We start from the raw sequence: 14,597 nt of genomic DNA, 5'->3' as shown, positions 1-14,597 counted from the left end.
GTCTCTTCTTTGTGGCTTGCGGTCGTTTGCCTCTCGCTGCCGCTCCTTTTGCCTCCTGTGGTGGCTAGGTGTTGTGGGTGTTCCTTGGCTTCTGCCTGGGTGGTTCCTCGTTTCTTGGGTGCACTGCTCTGTGCCTCTCCCTGTTTGTGGGTTCGGGTTGCCCTGTGCCCTTCTTTCATGCTTCTGGGTGCCGCTCCCGATGTCCTCCTCGCCGTGCCTTCTCTTGGGCTTGGCCAGTGGTTTTGTTGGTGGGGCTGCCAGTTGTGGTCTGGTGTCGGCCTCCCGTGGTGTGTGGGCCACGTTGCTGCGTCCCCGCTCCTCTTTTTCGGCCTTGTGCTGGTGGTTGGCTTTGCCTGGGTCCTGGGGCTCTGGTTTACCCTTGTGGGCCTTTTCCTTGGGCTTGGGCGTTTCTCGCTCCCGTACGGCCTGCTTTCGGCCTGTGGTGTCTCTGGCCGTTGCTCTTGCTGGCTCTGCGTGCTTTGTTCTTCCCTTTTTGGGTGTGTGCCCGCTCCCCCCGGGGGTTGTGCGCCTTTGGTTTCTCCGGGCTCCTCTCCTTTGGTTTGGGGGTGCCGGGGGTGTTCCGGGGTGCTGGTGTGTTTCCTCCCTCCGGTCCTTGTTTTTGGGCCTTCCTTTGCGGGTTCCCTGCCTGAGTCCCTGCCTGGGTTCTTCCCTGGCCGCTCGTTCTCTGGTGCTTTTGGGCCTCTTTTTGGCCTCTTGCTGGCCGGTGGTTCTGGCCCTGTTGGTCTGGGTGCCGGGTTGGTCCTGTGTCCTTTCCTGGGCTGCTCCTTTGCGCCTGGCTGGTGAGCTGTGGCCTCTGTGTTGGTTGCCGGTTGTGGCTTGCCGGTCTCCCTCTCTGTTCCCCGGCTGCTTCTCCTCTCTTGGTGGCTTGGCTTGCTTTGGTGCCGGTCCCTGGTCCCTTCTTGGTTGGGGTTTTTGGGTTTGGGTCGGTTGACCCTTTGCCTCTCCTTTCGGGTTATGCTGCTCCGTTTTGGGGCCTCCGGGCTGGCTGGCTTGTCCATTGTCCGGTTGGCTTCTTGGGTCTTCTGGGCTGCCTGCGTTGATGGGCTGTTGGCCTCCTTGTTGGTCGTTCCTGTTTCGCCCTTTTTGGGGTTCGCCTTGGGTGGTTCCTTGGTGTCCTCCTGACCTGTGGGTCGGCTCTTGGTTGGTGGGGGTTCCTCCTTCCCGGTTCTGGCGTTTGTTTCCCCGATTCTGTGTTCGGCCCTTGGTTGTTCTCTCCTGGCTGTTCGCTGGCCGTGTGTGGTGTCTGCTTTGGGTGGCGCTTGTTGCTCTCCCTGGCCTTGCTTGGGTGGGTTCCTGGGTTCGTGTCCCTGTGTCTCCTGCTTTTGGTTGCCTCGGTCCTGGCCTTTGACTGGTTCCTGTGGCCGGGTTTTCTTCTCCCCGTGTGGCGGCCTTGGCTGCGGCCTTCCGGTGTCTCTGCTGGGGTTGACGGCTTGTCTTCCTGCCCTTTGGCCTGGGCCTTCTGTGGGTTTTCTGTGCCTCCGGTTCCTTTTTGCCGCAGTTGTCGGCTGTTGGTCGGTGGGTTAGGGGGGGCGGGGGGGGGCCTTGTCTGGTTGCCTTGGCCCCTTTCTTCCTGGTTCTTGCTCTATGTCGGTGCCTGTTTTCTTGTCTGGTTCCTTCCTCTTCGGTCTTTGCGGCTCTGCGGGTGTCTTCCCCTGGTGTGTTGGGGTTGGTCCTGTGGTTGGTCGCGCTCGGTGTTTTTCTGAGTTTGACGTGCCTCCTTCGTTCTCCTCTTCCTTCCCCTCGCCTCTTGGTGTGGTGTTTGTGGGTTGGTCCAGCTGTGGGTCGCCTTCTTCTCTGTTCTGGGGGGTTCGCTCTCTGGCTTGCCCTGCTGTGTTCCTTCCTGGGTCTTTGGCATGTCTCCCTGTGCGTCCTGCTCTCGGGCGCTCTGCGTTGGGCCTGGATGTGCTGTTTTGTCCCTTTTGGTGCGGCTGCTTGGTGCTGCCTGGGGCTGTGGGCTTCTCCCTTGGTGGTTTTTCTCCCGGGTTGTTTGTCCTTCCTGGCTGGGTTGCTCCTTTGGGGCGCTTCCGCTTCTCCGGGGTTCCCTTTCCCTGGTAGTTCAGGGGGGTGGTTTCTCTTTCTGCCCCTCTGGGGGTTCCCTTGGGTCTTGCTTCTGGGTGCAGGGCCTCCTTCGGGCTTTCCTGGGGGGTCTTGTGTTCGTTTGCAGTCCTTTCTGGCTAGTCCCCTGCTTCTTTGGGGTCTGGGTTCTGTTCGGCTTGGTTGGAGGCATTGCTGGTTGTGTTCTCCTGCCTGCTTTTCTTGTGGGCTCCCTATTGCTTCTGTTGGGGGCCGTTTTTCTCGGTCTGGTGCCCCTGGCTTTGGTGGGGTTCCGGTAGGCCGGGTTCTCTGCTTTGGTATTCTCCACTTTGTAAAGGAATGGGACGAGGACGGAGGGACCTGGGGGTAATGTCCTATTACTTACCGGTAATCTTCATTACTCCTGGTCCCGTAGTCCTCGTCCCATTCCTTACTTCCCTCCCTCCCTCCCTGGCGGCCGGCCTTCCGGTTGTTGGCTTGGTATTTTCAGGCTGCATGCTGGGCGGGTACCGCTTATGTACTCCCAGCGGGAGGGAGTGGGTTAGGTATCCCAGCATGCTCCTGTTCTTTTTTTCTGTCGCGGAGATAGTAATCTCCACTTTGTAAAGGAATGGGACGAGGACTACGGGACCAGGAGTAATGAAGATTACCGGTAAGTAATAGGACATTTCGGCAAAGCCTTTTTCTAGTTGAATGACCTGCTCCCAATCGCCCGTAAAAATACGGGTTACCGTATGTGAACATAGAAAAAATACATATATATACAGCGCATCTACCCCTTGTTGCTGATCTATAGAAGTGTACAAGGAGCACACATCCAATGCTATCATGTGGTAGGAATCTTCCCACATGACATCATGTATGCGTCTGAGAAAATCAGAACTATCCTTACAGTAAGACCATAAGTTAAGAACAAAGGGGGCTAGGAATAAATACAGAAAGATTGACGTGTTCTCCAATAATCCTCCATTTGAGGAAACTGTAGGCCTCCCAGGTGGTCTAGTAGGATGTTTATGCACTTTAGGCAATAAATAAAAACAGGGTATTTAAAGGTGATTGTCTTAATGTTATTTGATTCAAGGGAATGTTTTCGATGATATATATGATTGGGTACATTACCCAGATATAGATCTTTTAATACGCACCTATGATTATACAACTATCAATTATATTATGTATTATACATTTAATGAAATGGGTGCCACTTTGTTATAACATATGCCTCTTTATTAAAAAAAGGTGAACATTGGTATCGCAAGGTAAAGTTGCTGGCAGCTAAGTCTGTCTTCTATGTTCATTAGGAGATTGCGGTACAATTCTATCCAACCTACCCTAATACTAACATGGACATAATATGCATTTGGTATTATTTTAAAATGTTTAATTTGCACACCATTATGAATTAATAATGTTTAATAGCAGAAGATATGCGCTGTATATAGATGTATTTTTTCCATGTTCACACACGGTAACCCGTATTTTTACGGGCGATTGGGCGCAGGTCATTCAACTAGAAAAAGGCTTCGCCGAAACGCGTCATTGTTTTGCACAATAAAAAATGTTGTGCTGTCCTTGTGGTGTGCCGCGTGATTAATTCTAATAATTTTGGACTGATTGCTGAGCTATATATATTCCTTGTGGTGTGCCGCGTGATTAATTCTAATAATTTTGGACTGATTGCTGAGCTATATATATATATATATATATATATATATATATACACACACACATACACACACAATTTCAAAGTGATGACAGCAGGACACGTAATTCGTTTTGGATATTCCGTTCAATTCTAAACTGAGTTAATAAGCATTGTAGCACCAAATTACTGCTGCCATTTTGTTATGTTTCAATATTTAGATGTGTTTCATCACAAATCCGGTCCAAAGCCTGCCTACAGGACAAGGTCAGATTGTATCTATGCAGTCATGTGCTTTTAAATCTGGTAAAGATCTTGATGTAGTTGCAACAATAACCATTTTGCTCCCTCAGAGAAGTATGAAGGCTCATTTTATATTATTTCTTGACATATGGGAGGATTGACTGCTTTTGGCTCATATGTTCAAAGAAGGATAGTGGCTTTAAAAGGAATATGTAAGTGAATTTCCATGTTTTTTTCCCATCTTACATCATGCACCACACGGGAATCTCGGTCAAAATAATCATTTCTTGACATTATTTTGACCGAGATTCCCGTGTGGTGCATGATGTAAGATGGGAAAAAAACATGGAAATTCACTTACATATTCCTTTTAAAGCCACTATCCTTCTTTGAACATATGAGCCAAAAGCAATCAATCAAAATACACCATACACGAAGCACGCATTATTATGAATTAATTAGTAAAAAACATAGGAACTAATCAGCAGTTGCAAAAGAATAGCAATATTTGAGTCCTGGTCCACGATGAGCATAAGGGGCTTGTCTACAGGTTTTTATATTAGTTGCATCTGCACTTTTATCATGCATTAAGGGCTGTGTAAATCTACAGGCCTGGAAGTTGCAATCTGTTTATCTGAGTCTAAGTCGAGGTGAGGCCGTTTATGTATGGTAAACTACAATTGGGAAATTATGAGTTGCATGTTGCAGAGCTTCCAGAACACCTGGTGCCAGAATAACAGACTCTAGCCTGTACTTGCATTTCCGCACAATGGATCCCAACAGCGCAGTTCTGTACAGCATGGTTCGTGTCTGGGGTGTCTGCAAATAGATGTGTAACACAAACCAGAGTTAATGACCAATGCCTTTGTGGTAAACTGGTCAGAGGAAATTTGCCTAATCTTTTTCGCCAATACCATTGACAGCATCATTGCTCATGAAGTTACCATACCAACAAGGACAATTTTGATAGCACCATGGTGGCCTACATATTAATGGTTCCCAGATCTCCTCCGCTTCCTGTAGAAATCTCTCAAGAGGTTGCCTTGCACGACAGTTCTCTTTTTTTAATATTCAAGAGCACATTCTACATACTAGTCTAGCATCACTAAGCTTGACGGCAAGACGTTTGAATACCAGCAGTATGGCCAATTGAATCTGGCACTAGGCTGCTTGCACATTCTGAGAAAGTTAAAGATTTGGTCCACCAGAAATGGTATTCCTTCAAATGGAAATGATTCCTCATCTCTTGTATATAGAAGTATATCAGTCCTACAATTTGCTAAGAGGCATTTCTTATTCATTTGGTTAAGCCGGCCTACAATTCTCCTCTATAAAGAATATCTCCCTGCACTTATGGCTTGTAGAAAGAGTCCTTCCCAGTTCTCTTTTTTCACAGTTCAAGTAGGTATTAAAGAGGTACTTTTCAGTTACTAGACCTTATCCTGTTGTATTTCAATGTAGTTCTTACACAATTGCTGACTCTATCTTGGAAATTTATTTTCAAATAGAAACTGTTGACTGCCGATTCTTCACTTTTGAATATTTCCCAGGCGTCAGAATGGATCTGAAATTTAGAGCAGCACCTCTATGCGCTGGTAGTATATGTTTGCGGGTCCGCACTGCTGCTATTCCACTCCGGAAATGGCTTGTGAGGTCTGTATAGGCGCCATTCCTGAGGGCTGATGTCCCATCATTTTTCCCTTACCAGCAAACATGGATCTAGAGGTACCTCTCATCTTTCAGGAGACAACCTTTACCTTAGAAATTCCAAAAATCAGTGTGCAAGGGAAATGTCTCCTCCTAACTCAACAGGTTTTATACCATGTAAGGACTGTTGCAATGCAAATGTTTGTGACAGATCCTCATTCTAAGACCTGCAGTGATTGTGGGTCGATTAACCCAAAGACTTTACAAGACTGCAAGATGAAACTCTGTTGCCAAGCAGTGGAAGACTCAGTGACAAGACTGGTCTAAGTGGAAGGGTGAGTCCCAGTACCTTTCCCAGTACCAACAGTTGCAGGAATCGTTCCCCGGGTCAATCGTTTCGCTCCAAGTCTTCAGGTAAGTCGAAGAAGAAATAAAATATCTAAGAGGGTCTTGATCAATTCCCACAACTTACATATTCCTGAGAAGTGGCAAGGGTGTCACCATGCCTCTCGATCTCACTCCCGAAGTCGATTGACATCAGAGCCTATTCCGCAACTTATTATGGCACACCCCGAGTTTCCTGGATCCTCTGTGACACCGATGCAGATCGAAGAGTTCCACAAGGCCAAGCCCTGGATCCTTGCCGACTCCCTCAGACACGCGTTCAGGCCCCACCAAACCAAGAGGCCATCCATCTGGAAAACTGCAGGCGGGGTCAACCTCGGTGCCATTTGGACCCTCCGAATCCACTACTGGGCTTCCTCTGGCTCCCAGGCTGAAGCCGCCTTGTGTGCCATGCTCAAAAGCAGTTCCCAGAGCCTTGACGCCGACTACATCGAAGCAGGAGGACAAACTGGCCATGGTGCTCTCGTACATCGTGCCGGCACCGTTCTGACCTCGACAAGGCCCACTCAGCTTCCATTAAAACGCCGCCTCCCCCACTAGTCTTGCCACCTCCACAAGGAAGGACACATGTATTGCTTTCCTTATTTGACACGGATTCGGACAATGATTACTATGTGAGTGATGAGATGGGCCAACCATACCACAAGAAAAATTGGTAGAATGACCTTCAAGAAACCATTCTCCTTGATACTTCCCCTCTGAGTCAGGACTCCTCTCACGCTCTGGTCCTGACACTGAGAAGAGCGGTTCTTAGTCAATGGTCATTCCTATGACAGCCTTCCTAGAAAGCATGGTGGTGCTTGTGCCTACAGATTAAACGAATCAGAATACCTTTGCAATTAGTCCCAAAGGGAGTCCAAACTAATAGAGATGTTTGGAAAGATTGTATTTTCTTCCACCAGCTTAGCCCTTAGATCTATGAATGCGAGCTGCTCTCTGAGATTCAGTGGCTCAACTTCTTGTCATGTATTTTTTATATTACTTCATTTGTTAACTTATTTTATTACTCTTTTGAAAAATGTGGAACATTTGAGCATCATCCATTTAGCATTCATTGTTTGACTGCAGACATATTTGTCAATGTTTTGAGAAATGTGCGTTTGTGTTGGGGATAATGTGCTAATATTTTTAAATGTGCTTTGTGCAACAATGTGTATTATTAGAAATCACATTTTAAATGTAAAGCATATTGTATATTAGGAACATTTGGGAGTCATTTTGAAACCTATTTGGATAAAGTCTACAATCTTGTTTCTAGTGACCTGTCTTCCCACAGATGTGGCAAGGGTCATTTCTCATCTGTGCATTATTGACATTCTTATCATGCATGTTGTAAACAAAACCCCTACCTTTATCACAAGGACTACCATTTCCACCTTGCAGAAATTGCACACCATTTCCTTGTGCATTAACACTTAGCAAGCCAACATCAGTACCAGCATAAACACGAAAACTAGGACCAAAACTGTTTCCAGGTCCAAAACCAGATCCCTGAAAAACACATTTTTCGACCACCTTCTCATAAAATGTTGAGCCATCATCAATTTCCCTTTTGTCTTTTTCTTCTTAGTATTACAACAATGGCTACAGTACTTCGCATAGATCTCATCCAATCCAATAACCCTCTCTTTCGTGGGGTCTTCAACGCTACAGTACTGCCTGTAAATCTATATTAATCTCTCATAAAATGTATGCACTGATTCACTTGGATCTTGCATTAGTCTCACAGTCTTTGACCAATGTATTGTGTAACCTTTTATTAGAAATACTCAGTTACCCATTTATACTTCTGCATAACAATGACAGATGATTTATTTTTTGGGTACTTCTTTCTGAAGTTCCCTATTTAGCCAATTTACAACTGACTTAGTCATTCCATACATTTCTTGGGACATGTATTTCAAACCATGTAGTTAAATCCGTAGAAAGCAGCTTTGAAATAGGTAAAATCCTTCCCATCTCTGTGTACCACCCCTCTGATTTTTCTGAGTTTGGGAGAATTTATCATGAATGTATAGAGTTCAACTCTTGTCCATGGCACATGCACATACACTTTTTTTAAAAAACAGAGAGAGAGGGACCCCAAACCAAGGGAGAGGGGTGCCAGGCAAGACCGTAGTCAAAAAAGAAAAAGAAAGATCTCCCTTGGATCTATGAATATCACCTGTCATTCAAACATACAATTATCACATTAAAAGGATGAGATATGGCATCAACGAAGTAAACCAATTACTTGATAGCAAATTTATTTCAAGCATGAACAACAACTAATGTACACATACATAAAAAAGGTAAGCACTTTACCAAATATTAAAAACAAAAGTTAAAACTTTCTTGGAATTGATACACCAGAAATGAAATGAATCACCATCAATATACATACACAAAACATAAAATTGGGAAAAGAAAAAGAACAGGACAAATAATCCTACTCTCGCAAAGGAAATCGTTAACTAACAAACAAATCGGTTCTGTCCACAATATAGTTCAACCACAATGTATATGGCACAAAACCATTGTAGTTACAAATTTAAAGCGATTTCCTTATATTAAAGCATCGACGCGTTTCGGTAGGCCACAGTAGACAGCCAACACCTTCCTCAGGATTAGTTGCAGATCCCAATTGTAATAGATTAAAATCTGAAACAAATATACAACAAAATAATATAAGTCATTCCACAATTGCTTTACCTCAAACAGTATTTGGTGAACTTCGATGACCCTATCTCATCCAATGTTATTGCATACATACAACACAGACACTCCGTCATACCATCACTTGTAAATACTAATATAATAAAACAGAGTAAGATTTGAACAAATTCTTTTTGTAATAGTACTCTGCAGGCACCTAATTAGAGAGGTCCATTAACGATATATTAGCCAAAGGATACTCACACACGCTACGCTCACTGTACTATAGAATAAGGGCAGTTAATGTTTATTAAACCTTATTTATTTTGGATATCCGACTCACAGTTTTTTAAAAAAGAATGTCAATGAATCACAAACCTTCTTGTCCAAATAGAGTCCACTACTCAGCACCTACGTTTCATCAGGGATCTGTTTAGATAACAAGAGGAAATGCTATTGTCTTCAAGCAAAGATAACATAAATTCTTCGTTTAATGGGCATACTATAATTACCTTATATATTCTTTAAGTTTATTTATCGTGGTCATTTACACGTATGTTATTTCACAGGTCTCCCCATATGAGTAGGAATCGTGCGAGTACGTTACCTAATATAGATTAAAAAGATTTGCATTACAAAAAACTGAGAATCTAGATTAATTAGTCATGATGCAGAGAAATTCATATTTACCAGATACTTATGCTTGGTACAAGCGGGTCTTATATCTTTTTCCGCTGTATGTGTCTCAGTTTAAGGAATTGCCATTTATTTGTTCAGAAGATCTCTAAAACAAAGCAAAGGCTTGTGTGAACCATGTTAATCCACACTAATTAGATCTTCTCTATTCAACATATAATGCATGTAAGAATACCTAGCAAGCATTATAAGAAACCTAATCCCTGGAACGCTATATTCAATCAGTGAAAATATGTAGTCATAGGCGTTTCCAACTACGTATAAGCCGAACTGTTAAGACATACAGATACACTGATAATCTCTGGTTTGGAGAATATACTCAAAACGACACGCAGCCCACAGGAACTATGCTAGTCTCCAATAGATCACAATACTATAACCCACCACGTACAAAACGATGTAAACCGCAGAAGTTACATAATCTAACAAAGGGAACAGCCCTCAAACTACTTAGTCTCCTCACCCGATATCTTTCAGAAGTCTGAATAGATCACCGTTTTTCCTTTCTCCAGGTTCCTTTAGGTAACTTGAAGATGATAAAAATGAAACTGTCCCAAATCTGGGATCCGGTAACTCCCTGCAAAAAAGAGATCGCAGACATCAATATGATGGTGCATCTCAATTAAATCCCCCAGTAGTTTTCTAGGTGGTCTCCCAGTTTACATACCTTATTTGGGTCGGGAAGTTGCGTAACCTGGATTCCTCGGATTCAAATGAACAAGGAACCCCCACACCAAGTCGGTTTAAATACCCGCTAGCGTCCTCGGAACCGGAAGAGGAAAAATCCTTCCGGGTTAGAACCTACGCCCTAGATACGATTGTATTGATTTAACATGCGAATGATCCGCCATCTTGGAAGGGTTGTTAGAAGAGTTTAGAGTGCACACAAAAAAAACTCCTGTATACCTAGGACATCTTATTTTCAAAACTCAACACAGTTGTGTGTATGCCCAAACATCAACTTATTACGATGTACTCTAGTAGCGAGTCATACGGTGTGTCAAAACCTTCCGGATCAGAGAAATGGCACAGAGTTCAACTACTTAGAGACACCATATCGATCAATTCGCCAAACATAGCGATATTTCAATATTTGTTAAGACGCACGCTATACTATTCGATAAAGCACCCATTTATATATGGTCTAATTATCAAATGATACCTTAGTGCAGACAGACCCATTTAGACTCAAATGACAAACTGGTATAATTACTCACAAGAGCCCTCATAACTAGAGCAAGGGCCCTATTCCCACTAACCAGTCACCTGAGCTGTCATCAAACCTATAATTGCAGATTCTTCAATACAAGAATCAATCACTCATGTCCTTTAAAGTGAATATTTCCCAATTATTCATAAAGTAGCATTATGTTGCCCCAAAGCAATGACTCGTAGGTAATTTAGCATTTTGGTATACCTGTCGTACTTTGGTATTTGGGACCACGTAGAAGACAGGGCCCTACCCCTGTTTATTCATGTCTTAGCAAACCGCGATTGGTCAATGCGGTATTTACAAGCGCTTTGCATAACGCCCCATTGCCAAATGCACTATGTATACGTTATTATACATTGACTCCGTGGGTTCCATCTTGGAGCGGTGGCCATCTTGTCATTGCCCTCACATAGACAAACACATTATAAGCCTTTAGAATACATGTACTTTCTGCTTGACTTCTCCATGACCTGGGCAGCTGGTCTCCGCTGCCCCAGGTCAGTCCGGTCTCACGAGCTCCCCTTCCTCCGGCCACCTGTGATTAGCATCAGGGCTTGACACACCATAAAGTCCTTTCATCGCACACAAGCCTCCGGCTAATCACTTTCGCACCTGCTTGTTCCTGCTTTATGGCCTGTTTCTCAAAACAGGAGATGCTCATGTTTATTGGGGTCAGATGTGGGATCTGAGCCTTGCTCGGTAAATAATTGCGGGCTGGCTGAACTGAAATGTGAGATTGCAATCATGACTCTGCTTGTTCTTTGAAGTAAAATATGTGAATGACCAACTGCAAGAGAAGGGCGGTGTTGCCCAGAGCATAATATGCATTATAAAAGAGAACACTGGTTTTCGTTCTGCAGACTGCCTCATTCAGTTGCTAAGGCTTCTGTGCGACGTAGTCTCACTCATTTGAGTTTAATAAAGATGTCTTTTCATATTTCAGCTTCTACTGCCGGTTTCTTTGTTGCATTACCATGAGAGCGTCTTTTATAATACTACAGCAACAGGATAACCCAAAGTCATAGGGTGCTATCCCTGGCACCGCTGGGGTCCTAAAATCCCCGGTACTTCAGTTGGCGCCCGACAGCGTGGCATCAATACAAGTGACTATCTGGAGGAGCGATCTTGTCAGAGGACAGAAATCTACTGGGAAGAACAGGACAGAAATCCACTAAGCAGGTACTACTCTGAGCACCGAGGTTCTGGGGGATTCTTTGTCTCTGCAGCCCAGTATATCTCTGATCTTTCTGACTTTGACTCTCCAAAAGATGTCACTCCCGATTAGAACCCTTTTTGGCGTGAGTATTATAACAGACGTTTTGTTATGAAGAACTTGACAGTTAGAATTTGGATAACATTTTTGATTATTAAGAATAAGAATTAAGTATAAGTGGGTCGCTCCCAGTCCTTTGGTTCTTTGGGTCTTTAATTTGGTTATCGCAATTACCAAAGCCGAGGCGTTGGTTTCTTGGTTTCTGATTTGGTCATTGCAATTACCAAAACCGAGGGTCTCGCATATTTGCGAGTTTATTGGTAGAGATAAACCCTTGAAGTTTGAAGCTAGATTAGTGAGCTATAAGATGCCTGATCTTAGCAAATTTGGAAATGTAGCTTTGGAATTACGAAATTTGTGCTGGCCAGCTTTTGGTTTGTATAAGTTTGGATATGCGAATTGCAATTTGCGTAGGCAGGTAATGAGGAGATATTTCTCCATTTGGTTTTGATTATAATACTTGCGTTTTCAGCAGTATTTTTGGCATGCCTGTTTTGTAAGCTCACATGGAAAAATGTGTTGCTTTTTTGTTTTGAAAGGTACCATAGTGTGGGAAATATCTAAATAGGTTAGATTTAAAAACATATTTCTTCCTTGGTGATTTTGTATCCCCAGGGAATTAAAATATGACATAATACAAAACAAGGATCCTTCGTTCTGCGCAGTTTCATGAATGAAGATATGCAGAACGATTTTGTGTGGTGTTCTGCTAGGCAAAGCTAGTGAATTGAGCGCATTCACTACTTCTTGGACATGCATCTGTCTGTGGGGCTGTTTATGCAGCCTTTTGGAACACTATTGAAAAGCGTTGCTTGTAAATATGACCTACAACCAGTATTTGCAAATGGTTTGTTTCAAGTATAGTCTGTAAGCTGTTCTTTCTTTCTGTCATGCGTATTGATTTGTAAGTCAATTGTGTGTTTAAATGTCTGTGGTTTTTTTATCATTAGTGCAACTTCCGTAAGTAAATTGCGACGGCGCTATTTATGAAAAATGGCTAAAGCGCGCTGTATTGTCTGTTTAACCCTTTTCTGTTTATGTCTGAAATGAGCTCAATGTGTGTTTGTGGGTCTTCTGATGTTTTCAGTCTGTTAAATAAATTGCTGGTTAGTTAATATCAAGTAGAAACTTAGGAAAAAAAATCCAGAAATGAACAATGTGATGTGCTAAAATAGCTATGTGTTGCTCTTTAATTTATAGAATGAGCAATTGTGCCCATATACAAAACTGCCGTTAAAAGCTTAAAGGATAAAATTAGAAACACATTCGATAGATATAAATCAGGCCCCAAAAACGAAATTATCTATTTTTGCAAAAGTAAATAAATTTACAGCATTTTCCTTAGATGCATTATATTAGATGTTCACAGGCAAACTTTTCAGCTGCAGTATATTTGATAGAAATGTTCATTCAGCCAGCACCTTCCCAGTTGAACACGGGTGAAATTTGGCAGAACCGTCTTTTTAAATGAAAGTGGCGCAAAGATGTGACGCGTTTCAAATTGGGCTTATGCGCTTAGGCTTGTGAGTTAAATGTGTCCAAAATGATAGGCAAGGGATGCAGCTTGCTTTTTATACATGGAATTATCACAAAAACGAATAATTGGGATTTTTTAAAAAGAAAATTATTAATCATGGGAAAAGTTATTTTAAAAAATAAGTGCTTTTCAAAATCGTTTTTTGATATTTATAAAGCTTAATACTCATACTATGACTTCCTAGCATTAAAATTTGATTTAAGTTGTGTTGCATCACTAAAATGACAAGCATTCGCGCGTACAATTTTCCCTTGGCGCAGGCGCAAACAAGCTCATTTTTATACAGTATAAGTTATTATTTCCAATGCCTGACTCATGGGTTATGTAATAGACATTCTGGTAATGCATATTACGCAAGAAAATTGTAGGATATTCATTTTTTAATGCTTGAAATATCAAAGTCGAATTTGGGTAAAAAGGACTGTTTCAATTGCATTTTCTTTCATTCAGAGTACTGTTTAAAGTGTCCCAGGCTTCAGTAAATGCATACGTTTAGGTTTTTGATATATATTTACAGGTTGTGCCTTCTTATGATTCAATGAGTCAATGTGCCAGTACAAAGGCTTGTTTCAATATCAGGGTTGAAGGTTCTAACTTTAGCTGTGTCTGTCACGATACCACTGAACATGCTATGAAAAACAAGACCTTTTTTTTAAAAACTTGGGGAAATTAAATAAAATATGGTGTTGCAACCCGCAACTATTTGATGTTAATACAAAACGACCTTAATGGAGTTAGCACCCACATAGAGAAAGAGAAATGGAGAATTGTTTTTTGATGAAGGAAAAAGAGGATGTTTGTGAGCAGGTACGTGATGAAGTCAGTAATGATAGAGGGGTGGAGAAATGTAGAACTACGGTTATAGGAACTGGGTAATGCGTAGGAAGGAGAGGAACGATTGGGAAAATAGAATGCCATGGAGGAAAGAGAGATGATGAACGGGGAGTAATAAAGACATGAAGAGTAGCATGAGGAAGGTTGTATTGACGAAGGGAATAAAGAGGAATATGGTACTGGTTTGAGTAAGTAGGAGAGGAAAGATGAGATTGCAGGTTCTAGCAGTAGGGGTGAAAATATTGTGATTACCTGTCGGGAGGCACTGAGTTTCATATGCTAATATAAAAGGGACTAACAGAGCTCGAATAAAGGCAAATGACTAAATGATGAAGAAAATATCAAAACTCATTGTGAATACAATTCACTTAAGGTTGATGAAATGTATACCATTGCATAGGATTACAACAAGCATTTA

Source organism: Triturus cristatus, chromosome 7, assembly GCF_964204655.1.
Source record: "Triturus cristatus chromosome 7, aTriCri1.1, whole genome shotgun sequence".
Taxonomy (NCBI): Eukaryota; Metazoa; Chordata; class Amphibia; order Caudata; family Salamandridae; genus Triturus; species Triturus cristatus.
This window is presented reverse-complemented; position numbering follows the sequence as displayed.